This window comes from Sinocyclocheilus rhinocerous, unplaced genomic scaffold (assembly GCF_001515625.1).
Source record: "Sinocyclocheilus rhinocerous isolate Xijiao unplaced genomic scaffold, SAMN03320098_v1.1 scaffold62, whole genome shotgun sequence".
Classification (NCBI taxonomy): domain Eukaryota; kingdom Metazoa; phylum Chordata; class Actinopteri; order Cypriniformes; family Cyprinidae; genus Sinocyclocheilus; species Sinocyclocheilus rhinocerous.
In genome coordinates, this window is record NW_015656585.1 from 2,182,115 (window position 1) to 2,209,498 (window position 27,384).

Here is a 27,384-nt window from a genome sequence, read left to right on the forward strand (position 1 = left end):
CTGTCACATCCGGGACAAAGAGGCAAACAAACAGGTTAACGTAAGGCAGAGAGTTTATTAATAGGAACTGAGGAGGAGCTTCCAACAGAAAAGAGTCAAACGTAGGGATAAATGGAAGCATAGAACACAGTCTTATCTGGGGTCGGCACTCTGGTCCTCCGGCCGAGAACTGAGGAATCCGAGGTTTGGTAGGCAGATCGGGAGGCAAGGAACCCATGCGGAGAAGCTTGTAACCCTGAGACCAGCCGACGAGTGAATGAGGTGAGTGAGTATTTGAGTGGTGTGGTAAGTGGGTGCAGGTGTCCGTGATCAGTAATCAGGTGATTGTGAGCGGGTGTAGGAGGCTGATTCGGCTGGTGAGGCAGGTGTTTCCGTGACACTTACTGTGTACATACATGTTTTTACATTGTACTTATATTTTAAAAATACCTGCATGTAATTACATCTGTAATTACATTTATAGTTACACTGTTGACTCGTCCCTTACACCTTAAACCTACCCATACCACCAAACCTGTCCCTAACCTTACCCGTATCCCACTACAATAGCAGCAGAAGTGTTTTGCAATACAATGTGAACACAATAACTACATTGTACTTATTTTTTGATGTAAGAACATAGTAGTTAAGGCCACTTAATATAAAGTGAGACCCAGTTTTCCGTTTTGAGGAAAAAAAAATATCAACAAATGAAGTTTTTCTTCAGTTAAGCCGTTTTCTTCATCTTAACAAAAACGACTGTAAATACAAGCAATCCAGGCAACAAGATGCATATGTCGGTAAATAGTAAGTATGATAAAATAAAATACTGAAATATGAAATAATGCTGCATGTTTTCCGCGAAAAAGTCTAGGTATGTATTCATTCATTCATTAATTTGTTATTTTTGTCATTTATTTATGTATGTATGTAAAGAAATTAATACTTGTATTCAGCAAGGATGCATTAAATTAATCAAAAGTTACAATAAAGACATTTAGGTAACACTTTAGTATAGAGACCAATTCTCACTAATAACTAGTTGCTTATTATCATGCATGTTATTAACATACTGGCTGTTTATTAGTACTTATAAAGCACATATTCTGCATGACCATATTCTACATCCCTAATCCTACCCAATACCTAAATTTAACAACTAGCGTAATAACTATTAATAAGCAGCAAATTAGGAGTTTATTGAGTCAAAAGTTGTAGTTAATGGTATGTTAATAGCGAGAATTGGACCTTAAAATAAAGTGTGTCCGACATTTATAATGTTATTAATTTTTTCCATTTCAAATAAATACTTTCCATACTTACCAGTTTCCACAAAAATATTAAGCAGCACAACTGTTTTCCACATGGATAGTACTAAGAAAATTTTCTTCTAAATCAAAATTATAATGATTTCTGAAGGATCATGTGACACTAACATTTCAGCAGCCATTAGTCCAGTCTTCAGCTTTGACCCCAACCACAAAAATATCACATTTAATTTCAATTTAGAAATGCAAATATAATAATTTTGGAAGAGGTTGGAAGTAGTTGTATGCTTTTTATTTTTATTTTTTTATTAGTAGATTCGGGAGAAAAATAAATCATTTTAGGTCGCTCTAACAATCAGTGTTGCTGTGCTTAGACTCCTCAAATGAACAAAGCAATGTCAACCTGCATTTGGCTTATAATTGACTAAGCATATTAAGCTGGCCCAGGTGAAAATCCTCTTCAAAAATTTATTTATCTTGTCTTTTGTTTGTTTATATCCGTGTCTTTATCAAAAGGGGCTAAATAGTGTGAGAATTATACATCCAAAGGTTAAATTAGTGGCTGCACCACTGACCTCCTTTTCTGCTAACACACACCTGTCAGACAGACGCCCAGAGAAAGAGAGGCTTTTGTCAGGAAATATTCAGCTCTATTACAACCACCTGTGAATGGGCTCCTGAGACCTGGGAAAAAAACAAGCTTCTGAAACAAATCTGTGTGTGTGTGCAGACCTGTCACTCGCTCTCTTGGCTGAAAGTCAGAGTGGGAGCCGTGGCGTCGCCGGGTGAAAGCGTGGGGGAGACATCAGCATTCGGGCGATGTCACCAAGCCCCTGTGCACCGGGAGCAGCCAGACGCTCCGACAGGCGTACCTGCTTCCCCTCCGAGACACACGCGCACACACACACCCCCAAGTGTCCTTGAGAGTCACTGACAACCTCTCCATAAGCATAAAGAAGCCAAACTCTGTCATTGCCAGGATCAGTCCCTTGGTGGACGTGTCTGTAAATTTTAAGGGCTTTCTTGCCTGGCTATGGACAGTCAAAAAAAATTATATTAAACCTGACTCAAAGTGTCTAATTGACTTTTGGAGGAGTCCCAGAGCTTTGAGGTCTCAGCATTGGAAATCCGACTTGGGTAGTCCCACTTGAACAGGGCGAGTCACGTTCACATGACAGTCACTGGCACTTGTGGACGGATCTCTTAGCAGTGTCTTCCTGGCACTCCCCAGAGTTAAAGAGTCGAGATTACTGTGGACAGACACATGGCTGGTCTCAATGTGCCACTTCTCAAGCAGCTGCTCGTACTTTTCCTTTACTCTCATGCCAACATAAGGTCATTGGTGAATTTTGGATGGGCGGGAAGTACTTGTGAATTGATGGACACTCTATTTCTCATATTTAATCCATAGTTTCAAGCTTTTTAGGATTTTTATGTGGGTATTTATTTAGCTTTTGTGTTTTGTGGATGCTACTTTGAAACTGTACCTTTCCAGACTACAAATTACTCGAAATTTTAAATAGTTAATCTGCTTTTTCTACTTATGGTAAATGTAGTTAGCTATACCATCTATTAACAAAATATAGCTAAATTCATTGAAACTAAAGAGGATGGTTCCTTAAATATATATTAGATTTCTGAGTTTTGTAATCAAAACAGTAATTTATTTGCTACAAAAATTAGGATCTCAATTAGGATAATAGTATAAACTTTAAATTTACACTTAGTAAAGCTAGAAAACTCCCTAATTTATGTAATGGGGTCAAAAAAGTAATGTGCGGCAACATTTAACTATTTCAGTGATAAGTAAGGTCAGTTTGTCTAGATTTTTATTTTTGAAATGTAATATTTTAAGCTTAAGTGGTTTAAAGGAGATTAATTTTGAGCATGCTAATAGTCTTAACAGAAACGGGTACACCATTTCTACATCGGAAACAAGTAATCTGACACATCAAAACTGTGTGCTCCAAACATTATTTTATTTAATTTTATAATTTTTTTATATTTAATTTAATTTAATTTTATTTTATTTTGTGCAAAACAAGGTTCCAGTTATTTAGGCTATTTATTCATTACTTAACCTATCTGTTATTTACCTAACTGAAGTAACGTTCCTTAGCATCCATATATTGCAAATATAGGGTTCAGTCAGTATTTTGTGGACATAAACTTAAACCAGGATATAATTAAACAGGGATTCCTTAAAACTGACTAGTCGTTAAGATGGTCCACCGACTATTCAGTTTTAAAAAATATGTAGCTTTTGAATATCCCTAATAGAAAAAAAATCTAGTACACGTAATACAACCTCACACACCTAAACACGCACAATAAATTTCACAGTATTAAATTATTTTTAATGAAAAAAAAATTCTCTTTGAGATACATCTTTTCCTTTGCAGTATAGCTCAGGAACTAGATTTAGACTAACATGAGGCCAAGTGTCAGTGCACATACCCTTAAGAGACTGCGGCTGATAAGCGGACCCCCAGGGAAGTAAAAGTGCTCCGTTCAAGTGTGTGTGTGTGTGTGTGTGTGTCTGTGTCTGTGTGTCTGCGTAGACACATTTCCACCAGTACGAGGCCCAAGCCACCTCCTGTCAACTGTACACACACACACAAGTTCTCACTCCGCCCAGGGAATATGTGTGTGTGTGTCTGTGTGTGTGTGTGTGTGTCAGCAACAGCACCCTGGGCCTGGATTTCTGCAGGATCAACAGGGCTAATTATAGTGATGCACTGACACCTTTCTAGTGCCTTTTCAATCACCTCCCACTGCCAGGTGCCTCACTGCCTCAAGCTCCCCCTTCGCCTGTTTGTGTGTGTATGAGAGAGAGAGGAAGAGAGCTTATGAGTGTTTGCTCAAAAGTTTGTGTGTGTATGAACAGGAGTTAGTGGTGATGGTGGTCGTGGGTGTGTGTTTTTATGTGTGACTGGCAAAGAGTTGGTGAGAAGTTTGCAAAGGTATATGCTGGAGAAGTTATAAGATATGTCTGAAAATGCTTGAAATATGTTAGTTGTTGTATTTAGAGAGCTGTAGCCTATTTTTGGGGCTGTGCTTTTATATGTGTGTTTATTAGTGTGCATGTTGTCCATTGTTAGACAATGATAAACTAACTATTTTGTAGGTCCTAAAATAAATGTACAGTAAGTGAGTGGCATTGTTTTTTCTTGCATTAAATGTGGACAGTTGACCTAATAAAAAAGTGTATAAACAAAAATTAAGCTTCATTGTAAAATACAATTCAGTATAGTTATATTTTTCTATTTAAAAAGCAAGTTTACTTACATAATTTTCCTAAGGCAATGGGTTTCCTTACTTTTAAGTCAACATCATAATGTATAGGTATCAATATCCATCGTGTGTGATTTGAACATTAGTGGTAGGCTGAGACAGATTGTATTTTACAGCTGGTATACTTTATTTATTTATTTTAAAAGCACAAAAAGCCAGCACCTTTTTTCTATTAAACGTACACGTCTTACTTCAAACATAGACATAGTGAGGGCAATATTATTATTTTAGTTGAACACCTTTATTAACTAAAGCCCTATTCGGATGGGACTAGTTTTCTAAAGTATGTTTGAGTTTTGATTCTTATCACCCAACGTCAGTGATTTTGATGGACGGGACTAACATCTACGCATTTATTACAGAGATGGGAGGGTCTGTTTTATACATTTGGGCATTGCAGAGATCACATGCTCTGTATGCGTGCATTGCATATAGTCATAAACTATAACATCAACTGCAGCAACCATGTTTAATTTTCATAAGGGGTACATTTGTAATTAAAACATTATGTACTTGAGTGCAGAAATGAAGGTAAGTAATCTTACCTGCCGTTGATATAACTGTTGCCAGTCTTTACAGTTTACGCGATCTGACTCTTGATTTTATTATTATTATTATTATTAAACTCATCTACATCCAAAATGAATGGCACGCAAAATGCGCGTGGTAGTTAGAGCGTCTGTTGTAGTTCACGTTGGCCAAAACGCACAAGGAAACGCGTTGTGAAAAAAAAAAAAATATTGTCACAATCAGAGACATTCGCATTCGGACGGGATTAGATTTCTCAGAGGATCACTGAGTTTGCCGAAAAACAGTAGGCAATTTTCTCTGGAATTATTACAGAGGTTGTGTGAGAAAAACTCTGACTTGGCAGATTTGGACGGGATTAAAATAGCAAAGTACGTCTGTGAAACAAATTTCTCTAACAACCCCCTGTAAAGCTATTCCCATCCTAATAGGGCTTAAGATTCAGATATGTATGTATGACTATATGTACGAATTTTGAAAAATGTCATGCATGTTAGGAAGGACATGAGAGTGAATATGCGCTTCATTTTTAATATAAGATTGTGTTCAGCCATTTGTGTTGAATGTGCAAGGCTTCCGGTGTCATTCGCTTGTAGTTGTTTTTACATGTACAAAAACCCTTTTTCTTGCAAACTGATCTTTGCTATCATATGAGTTTAATGTATCGTTCTAATCATAAACACTGGTTTGTAACACAAATTATTTTTTTTACTTCTGTGTTGCAAAATTAAGGTGGATATGATGACAGAATTGCCATCATTTTTGGGTGAACTCTCCCTTTAAGTAGGGCAGAGTCTCTAATGAGAAACACTGATGTTTTCTGTTGCTCAACTCATGTCACTTTTGTCTCATCTGGTGCCACCCCTGGGTCATCAGGTCTGCTTTGTGTAGGGACGCACAACGTGCACATAAACATGTCATCATTCTTTTCTTTGTGTTGACATACCCTGTGTTTCCTATAAGCTCACGTAGCTCTATCTTATCCTCCACTGTTATTTAAACCTGACAACAGCACCAGAGTCTGTAGTCGTCCATGTCATCATCATAGTGCTATGTGTCATTACCCATGCATATGCTGACAGTGTATCCCTTATCCCTCTCAGGACTCTGGTGAGCTCTGCTGACTTGTTTGCGCTTATGTCAAGTTTTTTGGTTATGAGTCGCACCGTACGCTGTCATGTGCTGTCACCCTCTTCCTCCCGCGGTAGTCAGTCATCGGAACAGCAACCCCTCAATCCCGCATTTGGAAATCAACACAGGCATGTCATCAGCTGAGCCAGTGAAGGGGAGAAGAGCTTCCTGAGGCTGAGAAGATGCTATTGCACTGTTTTGCTGTCGCGGGAAAGCTGCACCGGTGGTCCTTGAAGTGCAACAACCCTGTCTCTCTCAAAAGCACAGGAAGAAGGAGAGATGTAACTTCCAACCCCCCCTATGCCACCACGACTGGAGTCTGTTATCAGTATGCATGTGTGTAGCTGCGTGTTTGTGTGTGTGTGTGTTTGTATGTGTGCTTGTGTTGTGTTGGGTGGCAGGGGGCTGAGAGGACCAGCGCCGGCTATGCCTCTTTATCGTGGGTCATTGTAGTGGAGGACGAGTGGCTGTGATAGCGTCTATGGCCTTGCTTTTGATGTTATTGAGCTGCTCCAGCACAGACCTGGTGATAACTTACAAGTCTGATAAACATTCAGTGTCCCTGTAAGCCTCCTGTGTGCATGGAGGGCCAGAGAAGTGATCCTGCGCTTTGTTTGTCCTTCACTGGCAGTTATTCAAGTTTGAAACCCCTCGTCCAGTATCCCTTTTAACCGACTTGTGTTTACAGTGAAGCTGAGTAGTCACAAAGTCATGTTCTACAACGTGTACAGACAAATTTCCCCTGCGGCTTTTTCTGCTCGCTGACCTTGCTCTCCCTTCACACCCTTGGAGCCCAAATTCCGTTTTGTTCTTTTGGGGCTGTTTTGGGTTTGTTTTTCAGCTTTACTGGCTTCCAGAGTCAAGAGGATGGTTTTCAATGCCCCAACCCTTATTTTTGGTTTTCTTTTTTTCCCGTATTGCATGAATTTACATCACCTTTTTAAGTGATTTTGTTTACTGATCCTGTGTATGACCTTGCAGTTTTCTCACAGGACTTTGCAACACTTCTCAGTACAACTGCCCTCATCTCACTAGACATAGTATCTTACATTTTTATATAGCTTTTTCATGCTGTATTTAGCCATACAACTTGCTTTGCTCGGTGTAAACATGGAAGGATAAGATCCCAAAATGCATTTGGGAAGGTTATGCATCCAATGTAATCTCTAAACCTGTGTGAACTGTTTTTTTCTGAAGTGGGTCAAAGTGGCTCGGTGGATTACCATTTGCATCATGCCCTGCACTTTCTTTATCCACATTCTGTCCTTTTATGAGCAAAGGTATGTTATCCTTACATGCTGTGGACTGAGGTAAAACAGCTGGCTACTGCTGAAAGTAAGAAGAGGTCCATGGTGCCAGGCCATGAATGTTTCCCAACAGCAAATTTACTTGCTTGGTTGTAACAATTAAGCTTACTGACAGATTGATGTACCTCGATGCACTAGGCTAGAAGTGGCCGCCCATGTTTCCGTGACGTACTTAGTTTTAGTGAGATCGAACAAGAGGAAGATCTCTCTCATAGTCTGGCCAATATGAGTCAACTGCAGTGCCTGTGACCCAGTTCCAACCTCTTTCACTCTTTTTCCCTCCCTCTCTTTCTCTCTCTGTCTTTCTCTCTTTTCCTCCGCTTCCATCCTCTGTGCTGGCACATCTCGCTCTTTGAAGTCCACAGGCTGATCTCCCTCTACAGGAGAGAGAATGCAAAAAAGAGAACGAATGAAAAAAAATGAACAGAACACAAATAAAAAGCAGAGCACAACTATAATTTCAGATGCTGAGGTACGGTGCCCCATGGTGTCATGAAGAGGCAGTGTGCCGCAGGTAGCTCCATTCCCCTGGCACCACGGTTTATTTATCCTCTTTTCTGTTTTTTTGCCAGCTGAGCAATGTCACGGGATCTGACCTAGAAAGGTCCAATCGCTCTCAGTCAAGCCCTCAACCTCCTCCTGTGAGTGCGACGGTGCCAGAGACTCAGTTATCTCTAATAGAAAGGGGAGCAGTGCATTGCTTGAGTCTCTGAGGCTGACCCACTTCCGGGACATGCAGGAACGTGGTGGACTGTGGGCACCGTGTTTATCTTTTAGGGTTGGAAGGCTTCCTCCAGATATCAGTTTTTTGTGGAAACTTATAGAGTCTATTGAGTTAGCATGACTGTTTCATGTTTTATGTAATAGATAATGTACATTACTGTTGTCAGTTGTCATTGTCACAAAATGAAGTGTCCTGGATGGATCTGGACACTGATGCAGAGGGGATGGATTTTGTATCATGTTATTTTGTGTTCCTGAGATGTGCTCTTGCGAAAGACTGTGAGGTCAAACCCAGATTGCTTGGTTAACATCTGAAGTCCACTTAAAGATTCCCAAGGGCTTGTTTAATTCTGTCAACCAGCTTTTACCTTGCCCTCAGCTTGCGCCTATTTTCTTCTTGTTATTCTGCTAGTGGTCATGACTCTTGCCAGATTGATTTCCAAGCATCCATTTGTGGACACCTTTGGGTTACCACAATATCAGTCTTTTCTGCAGTGCAGAAACGTAGCTAGAGGCTACCGTGGGAACAATTGTGTATGAACACAAAAACAATCGGCAAGCAAGGTTCTTCTGTGCTGAAGACACAACAGGGCCGGGGAAAGATGGCTCTTTGCTCTTCAACCCTCGGCTGCAAATAGTTCATTGTAATTTCCAAGATAGTGGCAAGCGGTATGAAGCCCCTGCAGTGCTGTTCTGCATGGCTTTGTGGTTCTGGAAGATGGGAAAATAAGCACCGTTCTCCCTAAACACTGAAACATGCATTCATCCCCCATATAATCAACAGAAACGCCCTGAGCTTTGGTGGGTTTTCTTTAAGGTTTGTCTGTCTGTCTTGCAATCTTTTATGAAGCTTTTATGCTTCTTGGTTTCGGCTGTAATGGGCAACTTGTTTTCCACTGTAGTTTGTAAACCTTCATCCAGCTGCACCATCACTTTCCTCTAATACACACACCTTTATCTCTTATCTTGTGTTCAGAGGGAATGCATAACATTTCGCTGTTGTTGAAGAAGGTTACCAAGTCTCTTTAGGCTTCTGTTTTCAGCTAGAGTTTGGCAGCTTCTTTTCTTTTACATTTTTTAAGTTGGCCTTAGGCCTAGAGGAGCTCATCAGCAGTGCTAGGCTAGATTGCACACACATACCTGCAATGTTATTTAAAATGGCTTAATTAGTTTCTGGCTGCATAGGCTGAAAGATTTACATAGCGCAGCACTTTATTCACTGTGGAAAATGATTGAGACCATGTGACTTCAGCACTCGATGTTGGTGAATTGGCTTTCTGGGCCATGCTCCAGCACTGTCTATTACCTTTTGGAATATAATTCTACTTTATCACCTTCACTTGTTGGATGATGTTTTTTTTTTTTCACCCTCTTTCCTCTCCCAGGAATTTGCTCTCTGATCTTGTACTTTACCAGCTCTTATGACGGATGGTTTTTAATTGAAATGCCTCTTCACTTTAAATAATTATTTGAAATTTTAACACCATTTTAGTCATAGCACAAACTTTTCTATGAATGAAATGAGCACCAATGCATTATTCAGTTATGTTTTGTATGATAAAGATTCCCAGCTATCCAAACATTTTCCCCCTCCCCTTAAACATGTTTTGAGGGGCCATTTGATGAATTTGAATTGGCCACATTTCACAGGATGTTGAACTGGAATTTGAATTTAGAATGACAAAATATAAATTACTGAACTGAAATTCAGTGAATTTCCATGACTAATGGATAAGTGCTCTTCTGCCTTGGTCCATAAGTCTGTATGTAATGCCCTTAAAAAAAGTTAAATTGTCTTCACAAACCTTCAATTATATTAATTTTGTATTATGTATACTTCCTTCCATCCTAGTTAAAATTTTAATTCTAGTTCTTATTGTTTTAAATTCAGAAATGTAATTGTAATTTCAAAGGCATTCCTGTATTTAATTATGAATGGTGCACAACTCAACTCTCAAACTCTCTGTATTTTCATGGAAGCTTCCCATTTAAGGGGTACATTGTGACAGAGAAAATGCCGGAAGATGTTAGTGCAGTCCTACTGTGCCTCAAAGTCATGTGTCTTCCGTTCTTTTCAGAAAGACAAGAGAACGAGAAAAAGAAAGTGTTTCAAGGCTTGTGGAGTCGTTGTGCCTGACTGCTTGTGTCAGGGTCCTCAGAGTCACAGACTTGAATTACAAATGCTCTCATTTTATGTCGAATGTGTAAGACTTATGATATGATTGTCATCAATTAATCCTGTTTCTTCTATTGCTAGTCTTTTCCTCCTCCTTTTTAAACAAAAAAGTCCTATTTTCCCCCCATGTGCATGGGTGCATTACTTTGTCAGGGGTTGGGGGGTAAGTGCTGTTCCATTTGGCTGCCCATTGCTCCAGGCTTAAGGTTAAAAAAATCTTGGATTTCACAAATGAAGTCTGCCATTGCAGCCAGTGGCATGATGGGCACTTACATTAACCAGCTTTAATTGGGAGAGTCGTTTACCTTACAGGCATGGGGATGGTACATTTGGAGCTGAGGAAATTAGAGTTGGTTGTGAAGGGCAAGCTAGATGTTCTAGAGAAGTGTGTGTTTGTGTGAGCGCTCGTGTGCTTCAAGGTATGTATTGAGTGTGCAGAGATGGGGTGAGGGTCATGGCAGACCGGGGAATGATCTGACAGGGATCATAGTCTGTCCTTGGGAGATGATTAACTTCAGCCCTTTTCCAAAGATACTCCCCTTGGGATGGCATGGCAGGAATGTGATATTTTGTTACAGACAGTAACTATTTCTTTCCTTATTTCTCACTTCAAGAAACTTGCTATGCTACGATTGGTATCCCATTGAAAATGTTTGCGGTTCTCGTCAAACAATTAAAGTCAGCGTTCTGTTATTTTAAGCCAGAACTTTGTGGTAACTTTTTCTGTTCCCCTGCCACAATTCACTCAAGTTTTTGACCTGCTGGTAATCAGCGTCTCGGTTTGGCAACCATCCCACTCGCTGGGGTCTTCAGTTCGACAGCAAAACTTGACACCTTCTGGCCATTAAGAGTGCATGGCACCTTCCATTAGGTCTTCTCAGACTTGATCATCCGGCTTCTTCTGTTTCCTTACTCGCCCTCACTTTTGACACTTGCAGATATGGGCGCCCTGGTCTGCCTATCAGTCACAAAGTTCCTCCAAGAACAGTAGGGGGGCTCACTGAGGCTGTCTCTGCTAAAGGCATTTGGTGTCCATCAATGTAGGAGATCCCTGGGATAACCTGACATAGAGAGATGTGGGGCTCGCTCTCCAGTGCCTCCCTCTGTGCAATTCCTTCAGTGTGTTCTGTCGATTTGCTCTACTGTACTGACAAGCGGGCCAATCTCTGCTAGTCCTCGGCTTCCTGCCTGCCATCACGCTGTGTTTGTTTTAGCTACCGTTCTATTGCTGCTCGCTTTCCCTTTTCCCCTTACTCTGCGGCACTCTCAAATTCATTACAACATTCCCTTCCTTTGTCTCTGTATTTTTGTGTGTCTTGTCAAATAAGTGTATTCGCACAATCCAGGTGGCCCCACGGTCAATTGGAAAACCTCTCACAGCACGAAATTGTGTTGAGTTTTTCTAAGCGGTGTTATTGCGGTTTGCTTGAAGCCCATCTGACAGGAGCTTGGCAAACTAGCCTGAATTCAATGTGCGAGCCTATATATTTCTCTCTCTCTTTTTTTTAACTCCTCCGAGAGACATTTTTTTTTTCTACCAGCCATGCAGCCACAGCTGGTTTTGTTGTTTTAGCCAAACTGAAAATGGCAAGAGTATGACTGAGAGGAATCAAGGAATTTGTTTACTCAAGTTAACTCATTGCAGTCCCACACCAGAGCCTGAAGCTGGACTGTCATAGCCCGCTTGTTTTATTGAATATGTCACAAGAAAGAAAAGGCCACTGTTGATAGTGAATTAACATTGACGTGCCCAGTCATTTTTAATCTGATTGCATTTCCATTCGGTATACATACAATTCCTATAGTCTTGAAATATTTTTATAACACTCATTACATTTTCAAGTAATGTCATTTCTGTGTGTGTATTTATTCATTCATATTCTTTTATGTATTATATATGTTATCTATTTGGCTTTATATGTAAAAAAATATGCACATTGTGTTTTCATTTATTTATTTGTTCACTTTGTTCTAAGGTCCAATTCTCACTATTAGCAAACTAATAACTATGACTTTTGCCTCAGTAAACTCCTAATTTGCTTATTATTAATATATAGTAAGGTAGTTGTTAAGTTTAGGTATTGTGTAGGATTAGGGATATAGAATATGGTCATGCAGAATATGTGCTTTATAAGTACTAATAAACAGCCAGTATGTTAATAATAAGCATGCTAATAAGCATCTAGTTAATAGTGAGAATTGGTCCCTATACTAAAGTGTTGTCATTTATTTGTTGGGAGAATTAATTAATGAATGTCCCTCGACATCTGACAACAGTTGGTGCCATTTATCATGCAGTTTCTGTTCACACAGTGCATTAACCACTTGTATATACTCTAATAGAATTCCACTCCCTTTTCTTACTATCTATCTAAACATGCATTCTCATGCTTTCATGTATCAAATTTTTTTCACTTGTCTCTGAATCTCTTAAACCTCATCCTTAAGATTTAATTAACATTTTGATCCAGGGGAATTAAAGCTGAGCACTCTACACATTGGTACAGTGGCTTTTGTTTGGGCTGGAAAGTGTTGCAGAACACAACGCATGTGCATACTCGCTTAACATCTTCATTTGGCAAACGAGAGGCACAGGTGGTTTGTCTGAGCATGTTTGTTTTGTGATCTTTAGCATGTGCGTATGTGTATATATGGGATTCTGGGATTCTTTTACAGCAGGTGCTAAAACAAACAGATTATGATAAAGCTTGAGAACGGGTGAAAAGAAAAAGTAACCCTGAAGGATTGGAAGTGTGAAATTAGGATTCGGCTCAGCACGGCTGTGAGTGTCCATTGTACCTGACTCATCAAATGAAAAATTCATCAATTAATCCTTTGACAATAAAGCTATACACTGCAAAAATCGATGCCTGATTGACTCCTGCAGCCGACCCACAGAAAAACAGAGCTCTGAATTCAGTGTAACATGAAATGTCTCATCCTCCACAAGCACATTATTGAGCTTTCAAGACTAGCGGCTGGGAAATATTTGCCTGAACCGTGGGATTGACAAAACCATTGAAGGATGAAAAAGAAAGAACATTTTTAAAAATAAGGGCAACAAGTGTGCGCTTTTAAAATCCCAGGGTCCATGAAGCATTTCCTTTCTTCACCCATTGATAACAGCACATTTGGGCTCTTGGCTTTGCGTGTAGCTGTACGTTTTCGTGGAGCAGTGCACCAGGGTATTTGCGAGCGATTGTCTGAGCCTAATAAAATCATCAGCTGGCTGTAGGAAAACAGCTGATGTGGTCCCAGGAAGGCAACCGATGGAGAGCAGTCTGTGATCATCCAAAGGTATGATGGGAGACCACCACGAACCACATGCAGCCCCTTTCTCTCCACAGCCCGAGATCAAAGCGCAAGCCCTGGTAATGCTCCATCAATTAAAATGCCCATGTATCCCAAGTGCATGAAAAGAGTGAGAGAGAGAGGTAGAGGGAGGGAGAACGTAGACTGCTGCTGTATTTGACTCTTTAGATTTTGCTCATGGATTCGTTTTTGTCAGTCTGTGAACTTGCAGTTCTCTTCTCTCTCTTGCTCTCTCTTATATACAGTGGGTACGGAAAGTATTCAGACCCCCTTAAATTTTTCACTCTTTGTTATATTGCAGCCATTTGCTAAAATCATTTAAGTTAATTTTTTTTCCTCATTAATGTACACACAGCACCCCATATTGACAGACAGACACAGAATTGTTGACATCTTTGCAGATTTATTAAAAAAGAAAAACTGAAAAATGCTCAGTATTTAGTAGAAGCACCCATTTGATCTAATACAGCCATGAGTCTTATTGGGAAAGATGCAACAAGTTTTTCACACATGGATTTGGGGATCCTCTGCCATTCCTCCTTGCAAATCCTCTCCAGTTCTGTCAGGTTGGACGGTAAACGTTGGTGGACAGCCATTTTTAGGTCTCTCCAGAGATGCTCAATTGGGTTTAAGTCAGGGCTCTGGCTGGGCCATTCAAGAACAGTCACAGAGTTGTTGAGAAGCCACTCCTTCGTTATTTTAGCTGTGTGCTTAGGGTCATTGTCTTGTTGGAAGGTAAACCTTAGTTCCAGTCTGAGGTCCTGAGCACTCTGGAGAAGGTTTTCGCCCAGGATATCCGTACATTAATGAGGAAAAAAAAATAACTTAAATGATTTTAGCAAATGGCTGCAATATAACAAAGAGTGAAAAATTTAAGGGGGTCTGAATACTTTCCGTACCCACTGTATATTAATATCTTTTAACATGTTTCTCGTTAGTTAAAGTCAAATTAGTGTGCTCTGTGTACAGCCTTGCATTGCATTTGTAATGCAGAGTGTGGTGCAGAGAGCCTGCATTAACCTTACATACTGCACAGCTCGCTGTGTTTATTATATGTGCATGCATAAAGATTAGGAGTGGGATTTGCTAGGTCTCCCAAAATGCAGTTTCATCATGATACTTTCACTATTATGATAGATATTGGTATTATTTTTAAATAATTGTTGTGACATGTTGCAGTTTATTATCACACGATTTATTATATTATATTATATTATAAACTTCCTTTCGCCACAAAGAACATTCTGTGAAACAGGAAGGTTCTGCAGATGTTAAAGGTTCTTTATGGAACCATTTAGACAAAAAGGTTCTTCTATCGTGAAGCACCTTTATTTTAAGAGTGTATATATAAATATACGCACATGCATATATTTAAGAAAAATATGTTACGTTTATGTATTAAATATATTTATATATGATATAAATTATATGAATATAAATATATACATGTAAATATTTTCAAAATATATACTGTATGTGTGTATTTATATATACATAATAAATATTTTGGCAAATGTGAGCCAAGCCTTTGTGTTCTTTTTTGTCAGCAATGGCTTTTGCCTTGGAACTCTCCCATGGATGCCGTTTTTGCCCAGTCTCTTTCTTATTGTTGAATCATGAACACTGACCTTAATTGAGGCAAGTGAGGCCTGCAGTTCTTTAGCTGTTGTTCTGGGTTCTTTTATGACCTCCTGGATGAGTCGTCGTTGCGCTCTTGGAGTAATTTTGGTAGGATGGCCACTCCTAGGAAGGTTCACCACTGTTCCAAGTTTTCTCATTTGTGGATAATGGCTCTGACCGTGGTTCGCTGGAGTCCCAAAGCCTTAGAAATGGCTTTATAACCAGGGGTGCACATACATTTTTCAGCCTGGTTCTCATATGAGAACCTGGAGATTTGGTTTGGTCCTCACACGGCGGCACATGGTGTGACTCATCAAATATAATAGTGATAATATTATTGCACTTTATTTAGTTAATTTTTTATTTTTATAAAATCATAAACTAAATAATAAAGTGTGATAATACTATTTTATTTTAAAATAAAAAGGGAGTATTAAATACAAATACAATTATTTGATAGTAAACTTAAAATAAAATTATAATATTTTTATTATTATTATTATTATTTTAATTTGAACCTGAATTATTATTTTTTATTTGAAATATTAGAATTTTCATGTTCAAACTTAAAATCAGCAAGCTTTTATTTTGGCGGGTTGCCGGCAAGTAATTATATGCACTTCCGGGTTTAGCGCCGCTGACTGTAGAGCGTCAGTGAATTAAATATCACAGTTTTGCATTGTGCTTTGAAAACGTTAGCGGGTAACCTAGATGTACATTTAGTCATTTAGCTAAAGATCATAAAGATTTATGCTTTCAGTTTGAATAGAGATCTTAGTTTATAACCCTTTCCAGACTGATATATGTCAACTATTTTGTATCTCATCTGGTCTTGAATTTCTTTAGATTGTGGCATGATATGTTGTTTATGATAACGCATGCTTCACTTTGTCAGACAGGTTCTATTTAAGTGATTTCTTGATTCAGCATGTATTTACTTGCATTATCTTTGTGTAATATTAAAATTTGTTTGATGATCTGAATCTTTTAAGTGTGACAAATATGCAAACAATTAAAAAAAACAGGAAGGGGGCAAAAACCTTTTCATGGCACTGTATTTACATAATAAATATACACAACACACATATATATTATGTAAACAAAAACTTTTATTTTGGATGTGATTATTCACGATTAATTGTTTGGCAGCACTAATTATATTATATTATAGTATATTATATTATATGTTTAGATTAATGTCATACTCATTTTATATTAAATATACAAAAAGATTTGACTGCATTAAATACCACATTTACAAATTACAATGCATGTTTCTCACTAAGCTCTTTGAAGCAATAAGCTTTAAAAGCACAAAGGCAGGCTTTGAATGCAAATAGGATATTTTAGATCTTTGCAGATGTGATACGGTAATTTCTGCCATCAGGAGAAATACATCTCTGCTCTCTATGAATAATCTGTTGTGGCATTGGCTTCTTTTTGTAAATATCGAAGCATTTGCTATAGCATTGAAATAATGATGATAATTGTCATTAGTTTATTGATTAGGTGTTGTGAAGGAATATCACAGCAGTATACTGCATTGATTTCCCACCTCACCTTTAGTTAATGCTTTCATTATGTTTGCATCTGTAGCACTCTGTATCCCACCAGTGACTCTGCAGTGTCTTTCCTTCTCCCTCCTGATTGAAACAGGTGACGTGTTTACTGTAGATGTGGTGAGTTCAGTGATCTCAGTCATTGACCCCTTTAGGCCTAAGACAGCACATTAAGATGACCACATAACGATGACTAGTGCTTTCATCTGCTCTAGATGAAAGAAACACGAGCACTTGAAGATGAATGAGAAGAAAGCCAAAGTTTTGTTTTCCCGAGGTCAGCAGATTTGGCCTGTGATGCAAGAGAATGGTTTTATCAGTGAACGCTGTCCAGGCTCATCTACCATGTGAGCTTTTTCTTCTCAGAATAAAGCCAAACATGCCAGGATAACTACATCTCTGTATCTTGGCCTTCTTTATGTTATTGGACATACAGCAAAGTAGCAAAAAGTACAAGGCATTTTTCATGATATATGCTGGTTTTCTATATGAAGCTCCTTTAAGTACCATGTAACATGATTTATGAATATGTTAATTACAGTATTTAGTACCATCACTGTAAAAAAATAATGTTTCCCAGTTTAAAGGATCTAACGAATACTAAGAAAATATACAGTAAATTAATTGTGTTTTGATGTTAAGATGTGTATGCTCCATATCTTTTTTTTTTTTTTTTTACAGTTGTTGATTGTCACTGTTTTAGGACAAATTGAGATGTGTATGCTCCATATCTTTTTTTTTTTTTTTTACAGTTGTTGATTGTCACTGTTTTAGGACAAATTGAGAGAACCTAAAAATATTTTAAAGAAATAATTTTTTTACAGTGATGGTATACAAGAGTACTAGAGCACTTTTGTAAGTCTCAAAGCAAAATCTTGAAGCTTTATCATAGACACGAGGGTGTGTGGTGTCCTGTACAGGTTAGACATGGTTTCAGTTGTTGGTTGGATTCAGATGGAAATTGCAGTGGCAGGTTTAGGAAGCTGCTTGCTGTGTATGTGGTGTTTAAATTCAGGTCTTGTGGGGTGATTAAGACCTGTTTGCTCTGGTATCTCAGTGCGGATGCTAGTTAAAAAAGCGTTCTTTCTCTGTGTGTTGTCAGCCAGCTTAATCATAAAGCCTCTATAAAGCCCCCGTGGTCTCCCAGCAATGAACCCCACTGCCTTGGCATTCCTGTTAGTGCTTTTGTTTTCAAATGCCATCCATCAAGTGTTGCATCTACATGCTTCTACCAATCAGTTATTGGCAGGCCCAGATGAAACCTGCAACAGGTGTACTTATTTTGGTTTAAAGGGGTCCTATTATGCTCTTTTACAAAGTCTTGATTTTGTTTTGGGGGTGTACTAGAGCAGGCTCTCATACTAGGTTGTTCGAAAAACACATTATTTTTCACATATTTTACATTATTACAACTCCTCTCTCCCCAGTCTGGCATGAACGTTGTGATATCATAAATCCTGGAAAATATGCGTTGTAGTCCAAACGAGTTGTTCGTTGTAGTTTTTGAAAAGTGATTTCTGTTAAATAAAATATCTCCTTTTGAATTGGGCTTTGAGCTTTGTAACTTCGCAGATCTTTTTTATGCTCAAACAGCAACATTACAGACTAACTAAAGTTGAAAAAGTGAAAAAGCATAATAGGACCCCTTTAAAAAAATTTGCAGAAAAGGTGGTAAAAAATATTTCTTGTGTTGTAAAGCAATTACCAACTAGAGGTCTGCGGAAAGATTTGTATTTTACATTTGTCAGTTATGAAACCTATAAAACATTCGTCATTGAAGTGACTGTAATCATTTTAACTTCAAATGATATCTGGTATAATATAAGATTAAAAGTATCACATTTGGTTTTGATGAAGCGTTATTATTGTAGCACTATTTTAATGCACTTCCTCCCCAGTTGATTTGAAATAGGATTCCTTTCCGTTCCTAGAGTTTACCTTCATGTTTTATATCTGTAACTGTGAGATGATGTTTAGGCGGATGTTTTCTGAGCCCTGCTTAGAATATAAAAGCATCCGTTTCCTTTGGTCTAAACTCATCTGTTCTTTAAATAAAGTTAATGACGCCATCCAAAAACATCAAGGCACTTTTGAATAAGTTAGGAGCTACTGTGCTATTGTCAGATGAAAGGGGCTAGCTTAAATTAGACTTATTTAAAGTTAGGTTATGATTTCCATCTCTGGGTTTATAGCGAGTATTTTGCATATGTGTTATTTACAGTATACACTTTGCTGTGTGTTTGGATATGTAGGCACACAAGATGTTTTTCACATCCATGAGTGCAGTACTTCTATACTTGGCAGTGGACTCTTTATCTTTTTAGTTGTTTCTAATGTTATTTGAGGTTTACTAAATCAACCCGGACAATATAGGGACTAATATTGTCACAAATTCCACAGTAAAGGGATGTTTGGGATTAATTAAGATAAAACAATATGGAAAGTGGCATCCTGTCAGTTATTTACAGAATAGCCTACCATTCGAAAGTTGGGGTCAGATTTTTTAATGTTTTTGAAAGAAGTGTTTTGTGCTCGTCTAGGCTGTTTTTATATGATACAAAATCCAGTAAAAACACAAACATTTTTAAATATTATTACAATTTAAAATAACTGATTATTACTTTTTTCTACTTTAAATGTAGTTTATTCCTGTGATGGCAAAGCTGAATATTGCTGAATTTTCAGCATCATATATATATATATATATATATATATATATATAATATATACATACACACACACACACACACACACATTAAAATTTTAAAAGTCAGGCCTATTTATAACTCTATAGAATTAGCTTTATTCGCCAGGTGTGTGCAAACACACAAGGAATTTGTTGTGTTTTTTTTAAGGTGCTCACAGATATACAGAAAGAGAGAGCGAGATAGTTGAACATAGAGTTATAAATAGGCCTGACTTTTAAGAGGATTAAAAGTGCTGTTTCTTTTTCTTTTGTCTCTATTTTTTTTTTTTTTGCTATTGTCAAAGGTTGTGCATCTGATCAGTTAGTTATATTCATGAAGTTTTTGTTTCGGTTAGTGTTTCTCTGTGGACATCGGTGCCAACCCACCACAATTTGGTGTTTTCACCATTTTCACCATTTGATGTCCAGTGAGAAACCTGAAGCAAAACCAGTTTGTATTAATTTAATCCACAGACATTGGAAGGACGAAAGAAAGTAGCTAATTCCCGCTCGCCCATCTCTCTGATCAAAACTGCCGTGCATTATGGCCCAGGAGGTGTGTGGGCTGTTATCTGAGCCAGTCTGTGTGCAGATCTTAATGTCAGAGCGAAGGGTACCAGGGGCCAGTCAGCACATTCCAGGCACAGAGAGCTGGCAGAGGAGCAGACGTTAGCTCCAGGCACCTCGTGAGCGTTTGATAGCACTGTCTCTTTGTGAGCCTGCCTGTTTTTTTTTTGTTTGTTTTTTTTTGTTACAGCTCAAACGCAACGGTCTGCGTCTAATCTTCTTCCTGCTTTTATCATCAATTCCACTTGTCTGATTTTCGTCCCCATCTATTTTTCTTCTTTCTGGTTTTCCCTGCATGTTTGCATCTAAAGCAAGATTGCCTGTCTTATCATGAGAGTGTGTTTGCTGTGCCGAGGTCTACAGATAGGTGGCAGTATTCTCTTGTACAGTGACAGCTCTGTCTTTTCCTTTCTCTTTCTCTGCCCTCCCTCCCTCCCTCTGTTTTTTTCCCCTTGCACACACACACTCTCTCTCTCTCTCTCCCTCTGCTTGTTCACATTGTATCTTAGGGCTGCAAATTAACCTGTCACTTCATCATTTGACAAGATCTTCATTTTTATTCATTAGGACCTGGGTTGGGCCTGAGTGTGTCCGTGGTCATTTGCTTCCACTGTCTCTTTCTCCTTTTGCCGTTCTTATTTATTCCTTCCATTTCTCTTATTGTGCACCTTTTTTATTCTTCTCTCTGTGGCTGGTGTGGTGGCATTAGCCCTTGTTAGGATTGCACCCTGTGTGACTGCCCCTGAGAGCAGGATGATGTTAAGGTACTAAAGAGCTGGTAAGCTGACTGTGATGAAAAGATAAATGACTGCATAAGTAAGCAGCGCTTCGGCCATGTTTGCTCAGATCTAGGGGAGATTGTGGAGCGATAGCACTCCAGCTTTCAAGAAAACCTCTGAAATAAATTGACGTTGCCTTGTCTGGGAACAGGGTGGATAAATGCTGCACTGGACTTATCATTTGTTATTACATTATTATTTGTTTATTTTAGATTTAGTTAACCCTTCATCGACACCAAATAACAGCAAATGTATGTATGAACAAAATCTTGATTAGACATTAACGAAAGTATAGTCATTTACTTTATTTGTATAGTGGCATGCAGTTATCGTCTAAGCCCAATTCATACAAGCAAAACACCATAATTATTTAAAATGTCTTAAGTAGGTGCAGAAAGTTTCAAATAATAAAAAAAAAACATGGCATTAAATGTTGCATACATCTTCCTAAGTATTTTTGACTTCCAATTCAAATATCTAAACATCCTTAAAGCAAGATACATTTACTTGAAAAGCAAAATTAAGATTTTTTTTCTGAGAAACTGAACAAAATGTCAGCTTAAAACAAGAACAAATATCTGTCAATGGGGAATGAAAATGTTTTCTTTTTGAATTAGGTTGATTTTTCTGAGCTCATTGGCAGATATTTGGTCTTGTTTTAATCATAAACTCGTTTCATTTTGAAAAATATCTTCGAAAACAAGACCTATATTACATCTTATATATTAGACTTATATTACATCATTTTGTTTAGAAAGTAAACATTGTTGTTTAGGATAAATGTTCAAATACACAGCACTGACTTTTTAGATATTATTAGAATAGTAGACACTCTTTTGAGACTAATGTGATAAAATCACTTACAAACCTTAGACTTTGCAGCTCAAATAGCACACATTTGTGTCTGTATTAGTTATGATGTGTTTTTACAAGCTGCTCTTCTGCTTTTAAACCAAGGTTCTCAAATTACATGTTCTACTAGTCAGCTGAAGTTCTCCTTCAGGGGCTAGTTGAACAATTGCAACTAATCCAAGTTTTTTTTTGTTGGTTTTTTAACAACTTTGAATTTTAACTATATGCAGTTTTTGGTGCAGTTAGTTAGCGCATGCTTGTACCCAAACATTTCTTACAGATGTGAGCACACAAGCTAGCCTGCAACTGCTTACATCCATGATTTAGGCCTGTAAAGTCATGTTTAGAATATTTAGAGTTGAACAAACATTTAAGGAAACTTTGCAGTGCTGTGTGATGCTCATCTGGTAGTTACTGGTTGTTATTTGGTTGGTTAGGCAAGTGTGTAAACTATATGTTGTTCATGTTGGAATATGTAAGTGATACACTACCATTAAAATGTTTGGGTCCAGAATAGTTTTTGGGTTACACTTTATTTTAAGGTGTCTTGTTACAGTGTAATTATACATTTAAGTACTGAGTAATATTAATTAACTACATGTACTTACTATATGGTTAGGGTTAGGGTTACTTGCATGTAATTATGCATAACATTTTGTTATTATAATAGTAAGTACATGTAACGTGTAACAAGGACACCTTGAATGAATGAATGAATGAGGCATTTTATTTAGGTTTTTAAGGTTGGAAACAGTGATGTTGTATTCAATTCAATTCAATTCAAGTTTATTTGTATAGCGCTTTTCACGATACAAATCGTTGCAAAGCAGCTTTACAGAAAATTAAGTTTCTACAATATATTTAGTAGTAGATTGTCAGTGGTGACTGTCAAATTAATGTACATATGGCAGAAATGTACAGTAAAATTCAGTTAATGACGTAATCAAACAGACGATTAACACTATTAACAGCAATGATTATATGTTGCAATCAAACTTGTAGCAAAATTTGGTAGTTTAGTGTTGTATGAATATAGCTGGACACTACTGTACAATACCAGAGGAATGGAATGTTCCACCTAGCAATATAACTCTTTCTGAAAGGAGATTAAAAAAAACCCTAACTTTTTATATATAGAATTGAGACAGAATCAAGACTTGTAACATGTAGCCACTGAAATGAGAAGTGGAATGAGCTTTTAGAAAGAAAAAAAAAAGAAGCAGCTATATTTCATTTCTCCTTTGTCTCTCACATCATTCTGCTCTTTGATGAATCCTGAAGGCAGTGATAGTTTTGCTTTCTGTGTTTCCTCTTTTCTCCCTCTTATTTCGGCCTCTCTGGACACGAACAAATATAGTGTGTGAAATATTTAAGTCTTAGCGTGCGGCTGAGGCAAATAATAACCAATTCTACGGACTATTACCGGACACCTGGAGACCTCAACCGCCTTTCCTTCTTTTCGCTTCTCTTCAAAAAGAACTGTTTGCCGCAAATGTTAGCAAACCCACCCCGGTCTACCGGACTAAGCAGATTACCAGTAATTGTATGTGTATATGTGTTTGAAAAGAAGAGAGGGAGGGATAGAGGGATGGTTAATGCTTTGAATAAGATGGAGATCCCTGCTGGCTGTTTTGTCATGCCCCAGAGATCAGAGCTTGGAGGTTGGGTCCTGTGGAGGGGCCCCAGCTATTGGGGCCGCCAACACACTGAGAGATGGTTTGATTTTAGCTGTGGCAGTTCTGTTTTCGATCAGAAATCTGGAGCTCCATGCACTCCACGTTTACAGCATTACAAAGCAGGATCTAGATTATACGAAAATTATTTATCATCTTGTGTTTAAGCTGGAGAAGTACATGGATTCTGAGCACTATTACTGGTCGTTGGATTGACATGGGCAACATTTTCAATTTGTGTTGTTAGATTAATTTAATTAGTGCTTTAGCAGGAGGATAATAGTGTAAAAAGAGAGAGAGAGAAAGAAAGACAAACCTAAGATACACATTCTCATTGAGTGACTCCACATGATTATTATACTGACCAGCCTTATTTCCCTTCCGTGAGAAAATCCTCTCTCTGGATGATGAGCTAGCTTGACCCTGAGAACATGAGCTACACAAATGACAGTTCTCACAGGCAGATTCAACTTTTCAACTCTGTATCTCTCGCCCTCTGCCAGTTTAGACATTCAACCGATCGGAAACAACATCTTACACAAAGACGTAAAGGTGGGTTTAATTACCTAATCCAATGGCTTTAAATTCCCTTTTGCATTATCATCCACAGCACCTGGATAAATATTGCATGAGTTTAAATAGATAATTCTCATTCTTTAAGGGATAGTTCACCTAAAAAAACACATTTGTCATCATTTACTCACTGTCATGTAGTTCCAAACCCATTTGATTTGATTTTTTTTTTCTCTACAACACAAAAGGAAAGGTTTTAATACTGTGCTGGTCGCACTTTTCCAAGTTTATGGTGACTAGGTTTCAAGCTTTTCAAGCAAAAAGGAATGCAAAAGCGCTATAAAACTAACCTAAAAGTACCCCATTCTTTACTTGCTTTCTAAGTGTTTCAGTAAAGTTTTGATATCTTGATATCCAATGCAGTCTTATGCTTTTCACATATTTTATATCTATAAAATCGAACAAATCTGTAAGGTTTACACTATAAAAAAGGAACGTTTTGCGCTTAATGTTTGTGGTAATGTTTACAGTTAAGTGTCATGAAGTAAGAGAGCAATACCTTTAGAGCATTTATTAGATTTATTAATCATATAAAAATCTTTTTTTAGCATTTCAAGTTATAATGTTAATAAATTGAATCTAATTATAACATATTCACCTATTTGCCAGTTGAGTAAGAAAAGTTAATTCATGATACATGGTCTGAAAGCAAGTCTTCACTTCTCAGGTAAATTTATCTTGTTGAAACGGGGTTGTTTAGACATTTCTGATGAAAAAAAGAGCATATATTTGGTTATACGATAAAATTTGTTGTCATTTGTCTTTTTTGCTTTTTGTCAAATGGTAGCATGTCCAATAGTGAGTTTGTATGTGGGACGGTGTGTGTGCGAGAGTGTCTGTCTTCTGCACTTTAATAGATGTGCAGAAGTGAATGCAGCCTCACAGCTCCCTCTCTCATAATGGCCAGTGTGGAGTCTTTAGCCCGTCTGAATCCGAAGCCTTTGCTGATGGATAATTGCACTCCCAGCCTCTTTGCCTCTTCTTTCGCAGCTGAAAACCAAGCTCATTGCAGCTCATAAAGAATCCCCCCGCTGAAGAAGAGAGCGGGAGGGTGGGGGGAACGAGGGAAAAAAGAGATCCCAAGTTGTCCCTGTGCATAAAAGTAGATTCTGCACTTCAACACCTTTTCAAATTAATATTTGTGATGGGTCTATTCTGCGGCCGAGGTTTCTGTTCTGCGGCCTTTGTTCCTGCGTTTGATGTAATGGAAGAGAGGACAAAAAGGAGATGGGAGAGAGAGGGAAAATGGTAGTGAAGTGGGTTTAAGGGGCTGCTTCTGTGAGGGCTGAAAGGCGAGTGGTGTGAATGGAGGCTGGGAGTGTTTAGGCCCATGCCTGAGCTGTAAACAGACAGGTCCGACACAAAGGTGCGCCGCAAATGAGCACATGCTTGCGGCCCGAGCGAGAACCACCCCCCCGCCCTTTCTCTGCGGGCCGGCCGCTCCTCGTAGTCATCTCCTCGAGACATCTGGCCAATCGGGGCCACGTCCCCCTCCAGTCCGAAGACCCAAATTGGGCCCCTCCCCTCGTTTCGCAGCCGTGCCGGAATACCTTCTTCTTCTCTTTCGTGTCTCTGCCTAGGCCCCAGTGCCTGGGCGGTTAAACTCTTTTGTTTGGTTAATTGCGATGAGTATAATATACTAGTCTCTCGGAGGTCCGCTTGAGACAATTAGACAATCGCCAGCTTTTAATGAGACAGCACCCAGTCACCCAGCGGCCCCCCTCCTTCCTCCTCCAGTGCCCCTCTCGCTCGTTTTTTCTTTTTGTTCGGGGGTGATGGGGGGACGTGCTGGAAAAGGGGATTGCCTGTGAGTCGGGCTTCCCTCAGAGTAATCAGGCTGGGAAAGAAAGAGTGGAGAAATAGACAAGAATACAAGAGGGGTATTTTGTCCTCAATCAAACTCTCATGGGCAACTCCCCTGCTTCTGAAAGGCTGTGCGAGGCTTGCGTTTCATCGCTTCGGAGCGCGGCCGTGTCTGGGAATGGCCAGGTAATGAGCAGCCATTATATTCGGCTCAGGGAGTGAGACGGGCACTTTACATTGTCACTTCTATAAGCAAGAGGGATGGCCAGAGGGTCCGAGATGACGGAACGCACCCAGGGTCCGCCGCTCACCCCGTCCGTCTCGACAAATGGGGAAATAATGTGTCGTTTGAGAAAAATAAATAAAGAAATGGCCGATATTAATAAGCCATTCATTACATTCTCTCTCCCCCCTCATTAATTAATAACCCCACTTCATGTCCTCAAGTTTTTCGGATTCACAGGTCCCAATCTACGTTTGTGTAAAGTTGTGAAGGGCAGTGTTTCTTTTTTCCCATTGTCCCTCTCTTCTTTTCTCCTATTCTTTCACCCTCTTTATTTTTTTTCTTTCTTAGGCGCTAATCACACTGTTACGACAAAGATGGGCTCCATTATTGCATCTGTGGCCAAGAAGAAAGGAAATGAGAGAGAGAGACAGGGGTTGGTCGTCGCCTGACACAGGACAATTAATCTTCCCGTAAAGCGTTGTCAGGCGGCTAAAACGGACACAAATGGATGGCCGGCATTAACCGGGGGTGTGTAGGTAGGGATTTTAACAAGCGTTTACGAGAGTCCATTTTCTCGCTAATGAAGTGGGGAATAAGTGACCCGCCACACCGGCGACTTACACTTAAAGCTCTGTCCTCCTTCATCACTGAGAGATGGACGGAAACAGGAAAAGAGAAATTCCTGAGGTCTCTGTCGGCGAATGTGAGATCTTAGGGCCTCGACTGGCCAAAGATCGCAACGCCTGCCCTCGCGCAACGGCCTCTGCGTGGCCTCCCGCTCTGCCGCTGCCTGGCCTGCCAATTTAATTAAAGCTCTGCAGAGTCTAGCCGCTGCAGCCAAAGAAGCTGTCCTGCCCTCCAAAGAGCTTGTTTATTTAGAGCTGATGAATGCTTCAGCAAGTAAGCCACTCTGAACTTTTAATGAGCCTTGCCGTACACAGCCGGCAGGGAATGAAAGTGAGAGGTCTGGTCAGAGGCTCGGCGGAGGGTTGACCTGAAATGGCATTGATTATTGGCTGTACTGAGAGAGAGGAGTCTGTGCACTCAGATCTGAAAGAGGAAGAGGAGTGTTGAGGATGAAAAAGATGCCTCAAGTGCACGCTGTTAACTCACTTACCGGCTTAGCGTGACAGAGGCCGGTGCTTCTCTTTGTTGAAGGTGAACACTTAAAGGAAAGTTGTGACTCAATGCTGTCGATTACCACAGAAAATGATTTTCACTTGTCTAAAATGGGGGCGAAATGGAATGGCGATGGGTACAAATGTGTTAGCATGAGACTGGCATGATTGAAGTTAAGAGTCTTTTAACAATATTCACAAAACGACACC

General features: G+C 39.0%; 1 protein-coding gene across 3 annotated transcripts in view; it reads left to right on the forward strand.

The window, feature by feature from the left end:
* arb2a (ARB2 cotranscriptional regulator A) overlaps positions 1-27,384 on the forward strand; it is a 180,605-nt gene that overhangs the window by 38,880 nt on the left and 114,341 nt on the right. The window lies entirely within an intron of this gene.